The sequence below is a fragment of the Prionailurus viverrinus genome, chromosome E1 (assembly GCF_022837055.1).
Source record: "Prionailurus viverrinus isolate Anna chromosome E1, UM_Priviv_1.0, whole genome shotgun sequence".
NCBI lineage: Eukaryota > Metazoa > Chordata > Mammalia > Carnivora > Felidae > Prionailurus > Prionailurus viverrinus.
The window spans coordinates 35,003,390-35,020,932 of NC_062574.1; the positions used below are offsets into that span (position 1 = coordinate 35,003,390).

Genomic DNA, 17,543 nt, shown 5'->3' on the forward strand with positions numbered 1-17,543 from the left:
TCAGGCCTGTTCTGATTTCAAAAGGTTTCCTCCTCCCCTTTGATTTCTGATTGCAAAAGCACTTAAAGGAGTTATCTTCTGAGCTTTTAACATTTTAAATGTTCTCAGGGAGAGGCTGGTACAGCTAAAGCCATTCCCCGTGAACCAAGCCTCCTGGGTATTTGTGCCAGAGGAGATAACGCAAGTGAGGTGCACTTTAGGGACAGGGAGGGCGGTGCTGTGGTGGGTGGCGTGGAAGGCTGGAGGCCTCCCGAAACCTTGCTGGCTGGGCCTGGGGGAAAAAAAACGCCGTCTGCAAATTAGAAGCGGTTGTAGAGGACGTTCGAATTCCCCTTGCTCCAAGGCTCGTTCTTATTCTGGGCCAAACACCGGGAGACACGCATTACCTGGCTGACCCGCAGGTTCCCACTTGTCCCTCCTGGGGAGGACCCTTGAGTCACTGACCACACCGACCCCGAGCACAATGCGAGCGGTCTGCTTCCAAATGTCAATGCGGTGCGTTTGTGCAGAACTGGACCTCGGTTTACAGACTCAGAAGCTTCTCAGAACGGATTTCAATGATCTGTGTCGCCTGTGTGTGTGTGTGTGTGTGTGTTCATACACTCATGGATCAGGGGCCCTGAGGCTCTGGGGAGACTCACACAGGCCCGAACCTGATGGACTCTGACTTAAAAGAATCTGGCCTGGATCTCGCAGGACTTAATTCCGACCAGACTGCTGGTGTCTCGGACAGCGGTCTTCAATCCTAAGTGACGACCGGGTGCCCCAGTCGGTTAAGCGTCCGACTCTGGCACAGGTCATGATCTCACGGTTTGTGGGTTCGAGCCCCGTGTCGGGCTCTGGGCTGACGGCTCAGAGCCTGGAGCCTGCTTCGGATTCTGTGTCTCCCTCTCTCTCGGCCCCTCCCCTGCTCACACTCTTGTCTCTCTCTCAAAAATAAACATTAAAAGAGGGGCGCCTGGGTGGCGCAGTCGGTTAAGCGTCCGACTTCAGCCAGGTCACGATCTCGCGGTCCGTGAGTTCGAGCCCCGCGTCGGGCTCTGGGCTGATGGCTCAGAGCCTGGAGGCTGTTTCCGATTCTGTGTCTCCCGCTCTCTCTGCCCCTCCCCCGTTCATGCTCTGTCTCTCTCTGTCCCAAAAATAAATAAAAAACGTTGAAAAAAAAATTAAAAAAAATAAACATTAAAAGAAATATTTAGAAAGTGTCTCTCTTCTGCTGGCCTCCTCTCCCCTCACACTTGCAGCTGGGTCTTTACAAGGTGGAACCTAGTCTCCTACTATCGCGTCAAACTCCCGGGAGCGCCTGGGCCAGTCCTGGGGATGAGGAGGGTCACCCTGACGGGGGCCGGGGATGGGCTGTGACACAGTGGGCAGGGGATGGGTGGCGAAAGCAGAGCCATGGTAGGGGCAGAAGGCTGGAAAAGGCCGGGTGTCCCACAGACGATGGGAGGGGAGCGGGAGCCCAGGCTGCTGAGGCCAGGGCCTGCCAATAACCCTGAGGGCTGGGGAGCCTCGCCGAGCCTCGCTGAGCTGCAGGATTGGAGGAACTGGGGGCCCTGTGGGCTCTTCTGTCTGAAATGATCACATGGGGGCATGGGCTCTTGCGCTGAAGGAGGAGGCAGGAGGGACTCACTTTTTTTTCTTGTTCTTTCTTTTTTTTTTTTTTTAATTTTTTTTTTCAACGTTTTTTAATTTATTTTTGGGACAGAGAGAGACAGAGCATGAACGGGGGAGGGGCAGAGAGAGAGAGGGAGACACAGAATCGGAAACAGGCTCCAGGCTCTGAGCCATCAGCCCTGAGCCTGACGCGGGGCTCGAACTCCCGGACCGCGAGATCGTGACCTGGCTGAAGTCGGACGCTTAACCGACTGCGCCACCCAGGCGCCCCTTTTCTTGTTCTTTCTACAGAGTTTCTTGAGCATCCGTTATGCGCTAAGCACTGTTCCGAGCACTGAAGAGCCGACGGTGAAGAACACGGGCAAAAAAAATACCTGCGCTCATGGAGCTTACATTCCCGTGTGTGTGTCTGTGTGCGTATGCGTATGTGCACGTGTGCACACACACCCATGCACAGCGTGTGGAAGGAGATCCAGGAGAGGGAGGAAGTGAGAGTGGAGAAGGGAGGGAACGGAGTGGCCCATGCGTCCTGGCCCAGCCTGCAGAACTGGTTTAGAACCTTCACGGTGACAGGTGCAGGGCCAGAAGCTGAAGGATGTGGGGAGACTGCACATGCCCCTGTCCCTCTGGAGCCCAGGTGACAGGATGCGGTGTGGAGCTGCGGAGGGGCTGTCCTCCCTCTCCCCTTCCCCTTCCAGGTCTCCACGGGCAGGCGGCAGCAGTTTCCCAGCGGGAGGGCTCTGGGTGTCCCAGCAAAGACTAGCAGGCATCAGGAGAGGCCTTGGTCGCTGCAAAGCTCCCGGAGCAGAGACGGTGCTGGAACCGTCTTCGAGGAGACGTGCGGGCAGCGGCTGGCTGGGGAAGAGGCTCAGACAGGGAGGCTTGTCCTAGGGCACAGAGAGGTCCCTCATTCGGAGATGCTGTGGAGGGGGTGGCCGGCCATCTGGGGTGCTGCAGGCCAGAGCAAAGAGCTTTTGTGTTTGGGGCACTAATGATGATGTGTCTGTCCTCACTTGGACCCACAGGCTATTGAGGCCAGGGGCCAGGGGGACTGAGAGACCCAGGTGCCCCTTGAAACCGACATTCCCCAAACACATTAGTTGTAGATGGGGAGAAACAGTGCTCTGTCAATAAAACCTGTATATAAATTCCTTTATGTTAAAAAATGAGGGACTTATTGGGGTGCCTGGGTGGCTCAGTTGGGTGAGCGTCCAACTTCGGCGCAGGTCATGATCTCACAATTGTTGGGTTCGAACCCCATGTCGGGCTCTGTGCTGACAGCTCAGAGCCTGGAGCCTGCTTTGGATTCTGTATCTCCCTTTCTCTCTGCCCTTCCTCCACTCATGCTTGTCTCTCTCTCTCAAAAATAAATAAAAATGTTAAAAAAAACCTTTTTTAATAGGGGCGCCTGGGTGGCTCAGTTGGTTGGGCGACCGACTTCGGCTCAGGTCATGATCTCTCGGTTCATGAGTTTGAGCCCCGCGTCGGGCTCTGTGCTGATGGCTCAGAGCCTGGAGCCTGCTTCGGATTCTGTGTCTCCCTTTCTTCTGCCCTTTCTCTGCTCATGTTCTGTCTCTCTCTCTGTCTCTCAAAAATAAATTAAAAGGTTAAAAAATTTTTTTTAATAAAAAAATGAGGGACTTATTGCATATATTTGTTACAGGGTCTCTTTATAACCATTCAGACAATGTACTAGGAGGCATATTAAACTGTTTAAATATTAGACAATAAAATAAATCTCACCTTCTGGGTAAGCAGTCTTTCCCTGGTGTGATTTGGTTTCATAATTTCAGCTGACTGCAGCTGCGGTCTTTAGGGAAGTTCCTCAGAGCCGGCTGGCTTAGGGCCCCTGTCATGACCATGGCTGCACCTTGTGATTTCCACGTCGGAGGAAATACTCAACAGAAACTGTTTGGGGGCCGATGAACACTATTTTAAAATTTGCACCACAGGCATTGCCCCCTCTGGCAAGTGTGGGGTCATTTATATCCTGCCTCTAAGGTACAGAGTCACATGTGGAAACCTGAGTTAGCTGGGACCGCTTTTCTGATTAGGGTCAAGGACTCTCCTCCCAGCAGGCAGCTGCCATGCTGGCCTTCCTCCTAAACTGGCCCTACCAAGAGACATTGGTTATACTCAGAAATAGTGCCAGTCCTCTTGATTTTGCCTCAAGTCACGATCTCACGGTTTGTGGGTTCGAGCCCCGCATCCGGCCCCGCGCTGACGGTGAGGAACCTGCTTGGGATTCTCGCTCTCTCTGCCTCTTCCCCGCTTGCAGTCTCTCTCTCTCTCTCAAAATAAAAAAATAAACATAAGAAAAAAAAAAAAAGAGAGAAAGAATTAGTACCAGTTTAAGCTAAAGGAAAGAATAACCCTTCAAATTTAAAAGTAAACCCTTATCATTAGACGACCAATCCTTGAGTCTGAGCCTCAAGAATGATACAGAAAATTTCACCCTATTTTTTGTTGAGCTCAGACCAGCAGACATCTGAAAGCTCCCTCTCTGGTTTGTCTTTATTCTCTCCTCCGCCCCCTACCCCCCCCCCCCGCACCCCCCCCCCCCAACAGCTAGTCCTGGGGCCATTTTATCCCATGTGCTACATTCCAGGCTCTTAGTCAAATGGTTCTTTCTGGGTTTTCTCTCAATGGAGGCAGAGGTGGTTTGTGTTTGAGGGAGAGGGTTTTAGTTCCCTCTGAGTGAAACACTGACCAGTGAAACAATTCTTTCTCTGGCTAAAATGGGTCACTTTTAGCCAGGCGACTTCGTGGAGTTTTTCTGCTAACAAAGTATCTTTTACTTCTCTCCATTTTACCCAAATACTTTCTTGTAGGTCCTTGCTCGGCATGGGACCTACAGAGGGGGAGGGGGCGCACCTCCTTGGCGGACAGGAAGAGAAAACCCCAGCTGGCCACCTAAGGCAAAACCACAAACCTCCTCAAGAGAAACAGGTTCCCGGGAGAGGTAACGAACGTGCTGTCTGAAAGTGTTCAAGCGGAGGCTGGTTAATTACCTTTTTGGTGAGAGCTTGGACGCGATGATCTCTCGGCTCCGTCCTAGAAGTAAGAATCTAGGCACATTTTTCTTGGCGACTAGTTCCCCAAACAAATCTGTCATGGCAGTAGGCATCTACTGTTTCTGTCCCTCTCTGCCCTTTATCCCTTCTCTCTGGCCCGAGAGGGATTGGCTTCAACCCCAGCCCCCATGCGGGGCTCAGTGATCACATTAACGAGTGATAGAAAATGTTCACACCTTGTGCCTCCTCCCAGGAGTCTGTCCACACGCCTTTCTCCAGACCTCCTTTTTCCTAATCTTCGAATGCTACTCCTAGGTCCCTGACTGACCAGCCAAACTATTTACCACTCCCCTGCAAATCCACGCACATCCCCAGTTCAGGCCATTTCTCTTTGTGCACAAAGCAGATGACCAGATGTAGCACCTGAAGCTCTGCCCACAGGGGACAGTTTTCTCCTGCCTACAGTTCCAGGACCGCCCCTGAAAAGACTATAGGGCAGCTGTAGTCCTTTGTGGCTTTCCCCCACATGCCCAGCCAACTGATCCGTGAACCAAACGTTGTCTTTTTCTTCTCCCACCAGCTAGCTGGTTGTGAGCCCAATCCCTCCATCCCAAGGTGGCTATAGATGCGGTCAAAGCAGGAGGTGCGGATCCCACGGCGGTGGATGGCAGAGGGTCAGACTGAGGGACTAAATGGGAGAAATGACGAGGTTGTCCTTTAAGGACAGCACTCATCTCTGCCATTGCCCCGAAGAGACAGGATTATTGGTTGCCTGGAGTGGGAGGCAGTTCCAGAAGCTTCCCCTTCTCCTGCCTCATCCTCGTGGCCCTTACCCCATAGGATGAGGATCCAAATCAGCTCCGTCTATCCCAATTATATATGGAGAGGCCAGAAAAATGACTGCTAGGTGGTTCTGTGGACCTGGGGGACCCACTGTAAAGCAGGTCATGAACTTGGACTATGCTTACTACTTGACCTTCATGCTCTCCCTTTGGAAGGGGCCACAATGACATTTCGGGTGCCTGGGTAATAATGTCCACTTGGACTTTGGGTCCAACAGTTTCCAAAATGTCTGTGTAGTCCCTTTCCCCAGTGTATGATTCTCAAGTACCCAATTTCTTCCTATGGAAAAGCGTGGGGAAACCTCACCCTATGTGTTTGCCAGGTGATGTAGGGCCTTCTTTATTCAGTAGGTTCTAGGTTCTTACCTTAGGCTGGGAGCTGGCAAGGGATCATGACTTTTTATTGGGGTGGCTGATCGTTTTTGTTTTTTTTTTTAAATTTTTTTTTAATATTTATTTATTTTTGAGACAGAGAGAGACAGAGCATGAACAGGGGAGGGGCAGAGAGAGAGGGAGACACGAATCTGAAACAGGCTCCAGGCTCTGAGCTGTCAGCACAGAGCCCGACGCGGGGCTCGAACTCACGGTCCGTGAGATCATGACCTGAGCCGAAGTCAGACGCTTAACCGACCAAGCCACCCAGGCGCCCCTGGCTGATCGTTTTTAAATAAGCAATGTTCTTTTTTCTTTCTTTTGTTTTTTAGAGAGACAGAAAGAGAGAGAGCGCGCGCGCAAGCGGGGGAGGGGCAGAGAGAGGGAGAGAGAATCTCAAGCTTCATGCCTAGCGCAGAGCCCAACGCGGAACTCTTTCCTGTGACCCTGGGATCGTGACCTGAGCCGAAATCAAGAGTCAGAGGCCCAACCAACCGAGCCACCCAGCCGCCCCAAGCAATGCTCTTTCCGTCTGTCTGCGTATCTTGCCTCGAGGAATATCATGTGCTCTTAACCGTTTCCACGGCCCCCTGGGAGTCCGGACCTCCGGCTGCTTCTGTGACCTTGCTGCTCCTATGAGAATTGTGCCCACTTTGCAGCAGTCAAGTGCTACCACGTGGTCTCTGTCATTATAGGTTCTTCTCATCCCCGCTGCTCTCAGGGAGTCTGCTCTGGAACAGCATCTCCCACCCGCAGCCCCGGCCAGTGGAGGAAACAGTCAACAACGAACTTCTTCCAGAAGGTCAGCGTGTCCTGTGGGGTCTCCGGAGAAGAGCCAGCTGGGGGTCTTCAGGCCTTCTGTAGGATAATCCGGCCTAGCAGGCCCTGTCCAGTAAGCCCTTCGATCCTTCCTTCTATCACCTGCCACCACAGTTCTGGCTTTTCTGCTTCACTTACTTTGGGCCACTGCTGTGTCCAGGCCACCCAAGCCATCCTGGCGGAATCCTCTATCACAGCAGCATGCTCCCATATTATTAAATCTTCTCTAAGCAGGAGTCCCTGGATGGCTCAGTCGGTTAAGGGTCTGACTCTTGATTCCAGCTCAGGGCATGATCTCATGGTTCGTGAAGTTCGAGCCCCACATTGGGGCTCTGCGCTCACGGAGCGGAGCCTGCTTGGGATTCTCTTTCTCCCTTTCTCTCTCTGCCCTTCCCCCACTTGCATTTTTCTTTCTCTCTCTGTCTCTCTCCCTCAAAATAAATAAATAAATAAATAAAATACACTTAAAACAAAAATCTTCTCCAATCAGACCTTATGTTCTGCCCCCCGGGGCCCTCGTTCTTGGGGCCCAGCCTCAGATCCATTCTCCGGACTCCTGCCAGGACTTGTTGGCAGGACATTCCGGTAGCGCCTCCAGGGTACGGTATGGGCTTCTTCCCCCCCTTCACAGGCTGGGTTTTGTTGCGACTTGACTCGTGTTTCTTTGTCTGGGGGCCGGGCGAGGGCATGCATGCCATGCTGCCTGCAGGGACCCCGCACCATCTATAAGCTGGGAGGGGGAGGGGGGCTTTAGCCCTTAACAGGGTGGGTGGAGCACTTCCTCAGGGGCAGGGGGTTCAGTGGAACCCGGAGACTCGAGCTGTTTGAGTGCATTGACCCAGATGCTTCCATGCCAAGTCTCTGAGTCCTAATCCTTGTCTACTGGGGCATGACCTTGGCAGGACAGACTTGTCTTCGGTTGAGAATTTGATCTTCTCTGGATCTCCATTCTTCTCTTTCTCCGCTGGGGTCGGTTTTCACACTGCTATTGGGGGCCACAGAGGAAGCCTCCTCCTTGTCGACAGAGATGCTCACAGTTTCTGTAGCCTGTCCAAACTTGGGCCCTGGGGGTCCTGGGGTGGCTGGGCGTGTCGGGTATGTTCCCATCCCTTCAGAGGGGCACTGGGTAGTGGTAGGGTGTGGCCTGGTGAATCAGGATGGTGTACTTGGTAGGTAAGAGGTGCTGAACGGGGGGGGGGGGGGGGGGGGGGCAGAATTATAGTGAGGCCCCCTGTGGTGAAGGCCCGGGGTCAGCACTGGCTCCTTGGCCCAGGCATCGCTGAGGAAGGCAACGAGTCCTGAAGGGGTGGGTGAGAAGGGTAACCATCCGCCATCTTGTCTCCCCTGTGGCTGCGCCATTATTCTTATAGTGAATTCCCAGACCTGATTCTTAGCTTTTTCTGCCCTCCAGCTGCAGAAGATAAGAGTCTCTCTTTACTTGCTGCCAAGGAGACTTTTACACTTTGCCTTAAATTGGTGATTAAGTCCTCAGCCTTTCATTGCCTTTCTTTAAGCATTGATAGCCTCCAGCCATGTGACCCCACAGTCCTTGCATTCCTATTTCCCTCCAATTTCTGAAATGCCTGGGGATTGGCCTCCGCCAGTGCCTTTCTTCCAAGGTTTCCGAACCCAGGGCATCCCCAGTGAAAGTTTTAACAATTGCACCAGGTCCAAGAGTGCCAGGGCCTCCCGGCTCCTGACCTTCCAGCTCCAAACTGGTTTTAGAAGTCTGCTTCCTGTCCGACTTTGGCTCAGATCATGATCCCCCGGTTTGTGAGTTGGAGCCCTTTGTCTGGCTCTGTGCTGACCGCTCAGAGCCTGGAGCCTGCTTCGGATTCTGTGTCTCCCTCGCTCTCTGCCCCTCCCCCACTTGTGCTCTGTCTCTCTCTCTCTCTCTCTCTCAAAAATAAATAAAATGTTAAAACAAATTTTTTTTAATTTTTAATTTTTTTATTAAAAAAATTTTTAGACATTTATTTATTTTTGAGACAGCATGAACAGGGGAGGGTCAGAGAAAGAGGGAGACACAGAATCTGAAACAGGCTCCAGGCTCTGAGCTGTCAGCATAGAGCCCGACGCGGGGCGCGAACCACGGACGGCGAAATCAAGACCTGAGCCGAAGTCGGACGCTTAACCGACTGAGCCACCCAGGCGCCCCAAAACAAAATTTTTTAAAAAGAAGTCTGCTTCCTAAAGTCCTTCCTAGCTTCAACTATCACAGGTCTGGTCTGGGTCCCAGGAAACAGATTTACATGCCAGAAATCAGTTGGGGGAGTGGTCTCAAAAACTGTAGGGGTCTCAGGAAACAGTTAAGAGGGCAAACCAGGAAGGAATGAGCAGAGGAAGAGGTGAACCGCCAAAAGGTTGTAGCAAAGGCCTTAGCCGGTCCCGCAGGGAGCCCTGGGGCTAAGTTGGCCCTTCAGCAGTCTCAAATTTAGGCAAGAGGACTTGCCGTTGTACAGGGCATCAGGAGGCCACATAACCTGGGGCGAGGCAGAGGAGTATTTGGATGGGAATACCTGAGCGTTCACTAATACGAAACAACGCCTCAAGCGGTGAGCCATCAACAGTCAAGCCACCTGACCGCTGGGGGCGTGAGAGCCCTGATCCCGAAGTGGAGGGAGAGGAAAGGTTCTCGGATATCACAGGCCTTCCCCCACCCCCCCCACCCCACCTCGAGAGAGGCCGGAAGATGCCAGGTTCTTGGCCACATCCTTGAGCTGCTGCGTGAAACCTTGCCTGAAGTCACATTTCCTTCGTACTTTTCAGTTAAACATGCAAATTCTCCTTTACGCTGAGGCCACGTGAGTTGGCTTTCCGTCCCTTGCGACCCAAAGACCGTCCACGAACGGTGGATCCACGTGCGAGCGCCGACGGCTTATTCCCGTTTTCAAAACCAGAGGCCAAGATTAAATTAGTGAATTGGAATATGCACAAAGGTTTCGGTATAAATTTAATGAGGATTCTTTTTTGTTTGTTTGTTTGTTTTTGTTTTGACTGTAGGGTTACCTGCACATGGGGTGTGAATTACTTATGGAAATGTTTACAAACTTATACTGTGGTATAATGGGCGCTTGTTTGAGCCCTTCATTAATATTTAATTTCACACCATTTCTTGAACGAATTTATTGGCACATTTTCACATTCCACTGAGAGACTTAACATAAATCACATTAATAATAAATGGCAGGAGAGCTTTTTACATTTCTTTTTCTGAGCTATCATTTTAAACTAATTTTCTATGACAGGGCGTCCTAAACGTACTCTTGAAGATAAGACTTTCTTAATGTGTGCCGCGGCAGCCAACAGGGACCACCATGTGATTTTAATTATATTCACGTCTTGGATTTTGACAGTGCTTTCTGTCATTAACTCTTGCGAAGTGTTCCTCTTCATAAAGGGTCTGCAGCCACCCATGAAAAAAACAGGCTTGCTCCGACAAGTGCTTGAAGCTCAAATAAAACTAAAGAAGCAAGGTCATCAGCTGAAGCAAGAAGTTTTCTTGTGGGAACTGGGGCGAGACATGTTTGTCAGGAAGGCGAGGACCTGAATTCTTCAGGTGGCCGATCTTCCCGTGGACAGGCTGTCACGCTCCGTCTACTTCCTGAGAAACCACCAAGTTAAGCCGTATTTAGTCATAAGTAATTCAAAGTTTTATGCGGAAGAGATAAGAGAGGATAAACCACCAGAAGCCCATCTTTAAACGCGTGTCAAGAAGGAAGCTGCGGAATTTCAAAACAAACTTTAAAATAGTTTAAAATTCTTATAAAGCATTTTTTAGCCAAGCGGATATGAAAAAGAAGCGCGAAAACTGGTATTTCTCCCCCTGCAATGCTGCTGGGAAAGGTATAGATTCTTTTGATGGCAAGTGGTAGAAATCCAGCAGAGAGGGTGATGGGCGATTAAAGTAACCAAAATGTTTTGTTGCAAAGTAAGAAGGCGAATCCCTCTCCCCCTCTCCCATAGCCTACTTCCACTTCCAAGGGGATCCCAAGTCGGGATAACTATTGGTTTTGCGTGCACATCAACCTTCCCCTGCTAACAGCATCCCCTTTGTTTTGGAGGAAATACACCTGACGCCCTGTCGGCACCGTGGGGGTGCTGTCAATCACTGGGCCCCTCCCACTCCTGCAAGTAGGGTGGGCTCGTGCCTCCGGCTGCCCCTAACTTAGCCGTACATCTTCCTGGAGACAGTGATTGGGCCAAGAGGTGGACACGTGACAAATACTGGCCAATCAGAGGCTTCTCCTCTGAAGGCCTAAGGGCTGGGTCTCAACGCTGTTCTTGGTAAGTGGAGTTTCCTGAGCAAGGTCACGGAAAGGGAAGTAGGTAGGAAAGTGGTTAGAAGCCCAGAGAGGAGCCAACCCATTCCACAAAAGGAAGGAGAGCACTGAAGGGGGAGGTCCATGGGAAGAGTCAGGAGTGGCAGGAAAAGTGTCAGCGAGGTAATTGGGGGGGGTGGGGGTGGAGAGCGTGGAAGGATGAGGAGGGCGGGCTCCCAGGGAGGCATCAGGAAGGCTGGGTGATACTGTCTCTGTCCCAAGTTTCTCTCCTTGTGGGACAAGAGCCTCAGAAAGGGCCAAGGGCAAGGTGGGCCCCTGGCACGCCCCTGGTCAGACTGATCAACATGAAGACCCAGCTTTAATAAAGATTAGATAAACAAACAAACAAGCAAGGGCCCAGGAAGCAGGAGGTGGGGGTGCTGAACAATGCCAGGGGCTGCATGGGGAGGGTCAGAAAAGAGCCCCAAGGACCCACTGACCAGGGACTGGGAAGAAGACATGGGCGACAAGGAATCTGAAGAGTTTGCTATCCAGGGAGTGTTGTAAACCCCCACCCTGCTCAGTTTTGTCCACGAAATACTCAGTAAAATCCACATTGCTGATTCATGCCAGAGCATGCAAGATTGGCATGGGGGAACAACAGAGATTGCTTTCAAGGACAGCGGATGGCTCTGCAGTGACCTCTAACACTCACAAAATAAGAACAGAAGGCTCCTTTCTAAACATTCTAAATCTCATCCGTTGAAAACCCGCGGGCAAGGCCATATCGAAAGGAGACATTTGCACTGTTATTATTTGATCTGGTTCCGGAGGTCCTTTGCTTTGCCCTGAAGAGACGACGCGGTGGGTAGGGTTGGAAAGCCTCATGAGCCCCGTGCCTCTCTGGGAAGGTCTGCCTTTTGTTTCCATGCTTGAACCCACCAGAGAGACCCAGTCAGAAGGTCACTGCTGGCCAAGTTATTCTGGACATCATTGGGCAAAACTGTCACCGTCACTGATGTCTGGATCTTATTCTTCCTGTGGGGGCTTAGAGGGCGGTATCTGGGTGGGATCCATAAAGCCTGAAGCTTTGCTAATAAGAAACATTAGATGGAACAGTCTGGTTCAGTCTAGAGGGGATCAAAGTAGAAGGTCCTGGCCACGAAACTCTGCCCCCAAGCATGGACCGGGAGGAAACTGTGAGCCTTCCTCCCTGAGGATGGCCCAAAGACAGGAGGTGATGGCACGTGGCCATGTTGGTGGGGACGAACCCTGGAGCAAGGGGCTTCCATTTACCCTGTACAGATGACCCTTGAACAATGTGGGGGTTAGGGGTGCACCTCCCTCCCATACAGTCAAAAATCTGCCTATAACTTTTGACTCCCCCCAAACTTAACTGCTAATAGCCTACTCTTGACCGGAAGCCTAACCGATAGCGTAAACAGATGATTAGCACGTATTTTGATTGTTATATGGGTTGCATACTGTGTTCTCAACAGTAAAGCCAGCTAGAAAGAAGAAAGTGCTCTTAGGAAAATCACACGGAAGATAAAACACATTTCCGGCGCTGGACTATAAAAGCATCCACATGTAAGTGAACCCCACAGTACATATGGGTGCTGTTTAAGGGTCAGCTGTACGGACCTCCAGAGGAGCGGCCTGGGCAACATCAGTTATGTGGTGTCCCAGCATGTGGCACAGGACAACGAATGCAGTGACGCTTACGAAACTGAGACCCACGGTCTCTATTACGAGTCTCTGGGCAGGTGCAAAGCCTCGGTGCCACCCAGCCATGCAGAGAAAATAGCCCTGTGCTTCACGAGAACCAGTTTGCCCCAGATGAGCTAACAATGGCCGAGCCAATTGAAGCTTCCATATCAAGAGTCTCCATGTTGGTTGGTGACCGGGCTATCCATTGAAACCCTCTCTCCTTGGGAAGGTTGGAGGTGAGAAGCAGACAAAAAGAGATGCTAGGGAAGGCCCTGAGAGACAGACGCCACCCCCCCCCCCGCCCCCACTGCCACAACTCCCAGCAGCCTGAAAGAGTGGGACCCACACGGCCTCTGGTCCCTCAGCCCCTCGCAGAAGAGGCTGAGCTTGGCAGGCCTCGTCTTGGGAGCCTCTCTAGCTCCCAGGGCTCACCAGGCTCATTTCTAAATGCACACCCACCATCTGTTGGCTGATTCACGCCTGGCTGGTTGCAAAGTCGAGGCTCGATTTGGGTCTTGGGGCTTGAATTCATTCCAAAATCAAAGGTGTCAAGCTTAGTGGCCTTAAATTCTGGAATCATTTTGGGAAATGAGGACCTTGTACAATCTCTTGACGTGTCTTCCATTTTCAGAGAAACGTGGAGAAGGTGCCGAGAGGCCCCCTGAAACAACCGTTTCCCCATCTGGGCTGGGGCCCCTGTGGACCAGGGAGGGGGGCGCCCTTGGGAGGCTCCTGCTCACACCCACCTGCTCCCTTCCTGGATCAGCTTGCTTCCTTCCTGTCCTCCTTCCTCCTTCCTTTGCTTTTATGCCCGCGCCCCATACCGTTTCAGCGTTCTGTGCAGAAATTTGAGTTAATCACATGCGTAGTTCATGTGGTTCTGTTATCTCTAGTCCACGCAAGACCCCTCTTTTGTTTATAATAGTTCATTCTCTGTTATCCGCATTCCCCTTTGCTATTCTGTAGCTCCTCTCCTGCCATAGGCAAATACTCCCGCAAGTGAATCTTTTCTTTGTAGGTGTCCTTGTAAAAAGAGTCTTGCTGCTTTGTATTTTGTATTTTGTGATTTTAGAGACAGAGAGACAGAGTGTGAGCAGGAGAGGGACAGAGAGAGAGGGAGACACAGAATCTGAAGCAGGCTCCAGGCTCTGAGCCATCAGCACAGAGCCCGATTCGGGGCTGGAACTCAACGAACCGTGAGATCATGACCTGAGCTGAAGTCAGACGCTTAAGCGACTGGGCCACCCAGGCGCCCCCACCCCCACCCCAACCCATTGCTTCTAACCCTGCAGAGCTCTCCGTGGTGTGTGTGCTGGGCACCTGCCACTTACTCCCAGACCCACTTTCCACCTTGCTCAGTGCTCTGGGAAGCGAAACTCTATGAGCTGTAGCTATCGGGTTCTCTTATCTTCCGGCTGCCAGTTGAATTTGGGCTTCAGGAAGCGTCATCAGGAGATGAGACGGTAGGCAGGGGATGAGGCCAGGATGTTTATTTGGTCTGATGGGCTGGGGGAGCAGTGGCTGAATTCCCTTACCCACGGCAACAGGCCACCGCTCATGTCCAGAGGCCTCTTCCTGCTGTCGCTCCTTCAGGCACCAGGGAGGTGACAGCTCCCGGCAGATGCCAATCTGATGATGCTTGGCTGTCGCTTGTTAGTATCTCCGGATGCTGCCCGTACCTTGTACACGATTCCATCACCGAAGTCCCCCCGGCTGCCCTGTTGGATCCGCACCCCTGCCTGACTCAGCGTGTACTCACCACATTTATTTCTCTTCACTCCATGAGCTGGGGACCCCTACATCGCCCGCCAACTCCCGCCCCCACAAGTATCTCTGGGATAGACATCTTCACTCCCCTCTTGCCCCCCCCCCCCCCCCCCCCCGTTCCCTGCCTTTCCAATCTCAGTGCATTCCCCTTGCTCTTGGGCCTGGAGCATCTAGATGGTTCTTCTTTTTCTTTGTGGTCAGTTACCACGGGGGTTCTTTTTTTAATAATTTTTTAAAAAACTTTATTTTGAGAGCGAGAGAGTGGGGGGGAGGGGCAGAGAGAGAGAGAGAGAGAGAGAGAGAATCCCAAGCAGGCTCTGTGCTGTCAGCATGCAGCCCGATGCAGGGCTCAAACTTTCGAACCATAAGATCATGACCCGAGCTGACCTCAAGAGTCAGACACTTAACCGACTGAGCCACCCAGGCGCCCCAACACAGGGGTTCTTAACCGGGGCAGTTCCATCCCCAGGGGACAGTTGGCAATATCTGGAGACATTTATGGCGGTCACGATTGGAAGTGGGGGTGGTCAGGTGCTAGGGACACTGTAAATAAATTTCTTCCAATGACAGGACAGCGCCCCCTTCTCCCAAGAGTTATCTGTTCCAAAATGTCAGTAGTGCCGAGATCGAGAAACACGGAGGTCACACAGTAGCATTTTGGATGTTAGACTTCCTCTTCTGTTGGGCTTTTTTTTTGTTCCAGAGAGGTAGCGGGAGAGCTTCTCAGATCTTGCTTGGGCTTCTGTGTTAGGTCCTCAAGATTCCTCATTTGTGCTTGAGAGGAGAAAACTTCACTCAGTTGGGTTTAGTCGGAGAAGGAGAGTGTGGGCTGTGTCTGCCCAGTGTGTGGGGGGGGAGCTGAACACAGGGGCACAAGGATCTTGGTGGGGGCCATGCAAGAATGAAACTGCCAGTTCTGAGCCTAGACTAGCCTAGACTACTAGCAGTTTTAATTTTGTTTTAATTTTTTTCTTGAGAGCCAGCACGAGAGAGAGAGAGAGAGACAGAGACAGAGACATTCTTAAGCAGGCTCCCCACTCAGCCCAGAGCCCAATGTGGGGCTCTATGTGGGGCTTGATCCTACAACCCTGGGACCATGACCTGAGCTAACATGAAGGTCAGACATTCAACCGACTGAGCCATCCAGGCGCTCCAACTGTTTTAGAGCCTCACAGCCACCCTGTACGCAAGTCTAGGTTTGCATAGTGGAGCACATGCATAGAAGAACCAGGTCAACTGAGGCTATCCTAGCCTCATCCATGCTCCCAGCTCACTCGACAGCTCCTCACAGATACCTAGGCTAGCCAAAATGAAACCAGCCAACCTGACCCGGCCCACAATAACCACCTAGGCAACCAGGCTTATGAGCTTAATAAATTCTGTATTTGCCTACTTTTGTGTGGATTATTATACAGCATTATTTGTGGTAATAAGTAATTAAGGCAGAAGTTCTGAGAGGCTGTATTATCAGCTTAAGGTTACATAACTAGTAAGCAAGAGAGCCAGGAGTGGAACCATCATGTATGTCCTTATGTACTACAATGTGCTAAGATAATTATCTTGTCAAACTGGTTGAAGTGCTCAACAAATAAAAGCCGTTAATATTGTGCTCTATTATTAAACTCTACAATCCAGGGCAAAACTAGTATTTGCCTCATCAATGTCAGTTGCTCACACCGTTTTCTCCAAAACTAGCAGTACGCCTGACATGCAGTATGTCTTCAGTAAGTATGTATTGGATGAATCACTGGAGGTTGGCTACTCAGATCAATCAGCAATAAGCATGCCCTTGAGGGGCTGAGACTCTGAAAGGGAAGACCAAATGCAGATGTAAATAGTGGTAATATAAGATGCAAACGGTCAAATACCACAGGGAGGGAAGGAATCGGTAGAGTATTCTCGAAATTCAGAAATAGGAGAAATTACTTACTGCAAAGGAGGCAGTAAGTATTTCACTGAGAGGATGATGTCTGATTACTATCTTCACACAAAGACTTTGAATATATGAAGATTATAAGCGTGGAGCATTCCAAGCATGGGGCTATCAAGAACAACGCATGAAGACAAGAAACTGGGGGGTGGGAGGGAAGGAGGGTTGGTGATGGGCATTGAGGAGGGTACCTGTTGGGATGAGCACGGGGTGTTGTATGGAAACGAATTTGCCAATAAATTTCGTATTAAAATTAAAAAAAAAGAAACAATGATAGGAACACATGGAAACAGTGAATGGTTTTTTCCATTGGGTGAAAAATAAATTCAGACTACTTTATGAATCAGAGTTCATGGGATCAAATCCCTACCCGACAATAGATTCTGACACTTAGCTGCATCTGGTTCTAATTCCCATCACTTAATTCATCTCTTCCTTATTCATTCATTGATTCTTACTTTTATTTATTCTTCCTTTCAACATTCTTTATCTAAGAACATAGCTAAGTACCATTTCCAAAGAAGGGAGAATTATTTTCATCAGCTATTTTAAAATGGAGTGTAAGATTCTGAAAGGCAAAGGCCACTTTTACTCTTCTCTGATTTCTCAGGCACCCATCACAAAACAGTGCTCAAATGTAAGCTGAAGACACAAACATACAAAAACACCAGCGGGCTTTAAATTAATTTAAAGTTGATTACGGACAACCAAGCCTTTGTCCCCATAAGATGCTCAGTTAATGTCCATTATCAGTTACCTCTATACAGCTTAATTATACTTCTCATTAGATAAATCTATATATTAATGGGAATCTTTTATGTCCACTTACTGTGCTGGGCATCAGGCTGAGGAAGTTGTCTAAGATAAGATCCTTGTCCTCACAAGCACAGAGAGGCAAATGCCAGTGACTGTTTCAGGCTCTGAGGGTCCTACAGTGAATGAGTCTGGACCTTTAGCTTCCAGCCCAGAAAGGGAATACCTACAAAAAAGAAAAATGCAATTTCAAAAACCTTAATACAATTCCTAAAAGTAACACATGCCACAAGATAATAAAATAATGCCATATAATGGGAAGTGACCAAGTCTAACTTCTTCAAACAGGAGCTTAGGAAAGACTGTCTCAAGAATTTATATTTAAGCGTCATGGGACGATCTGAAGACAAAGTATTCCAGGCAATGTGAGCGGCAAATGCAGAGGCCTTAACTCTGG

General features: G+C 50.4%; 1 pseudogene; it reads right to left on the reverse strand.

Annotated features, from left to right (window-relative positions):
* Positions 1-7,695: 7,695 nt before the first annotated feature.
* Positions 7,696-8,023, reverse strand: LOC125151214 (NADH dehydrogenase [ubiquinone] 1 alpha subcomplex subunit 3-like; annotated as a pseudogene).
* Positions 8,024-17,543: the final 9,520 nt, after the last annotated feature.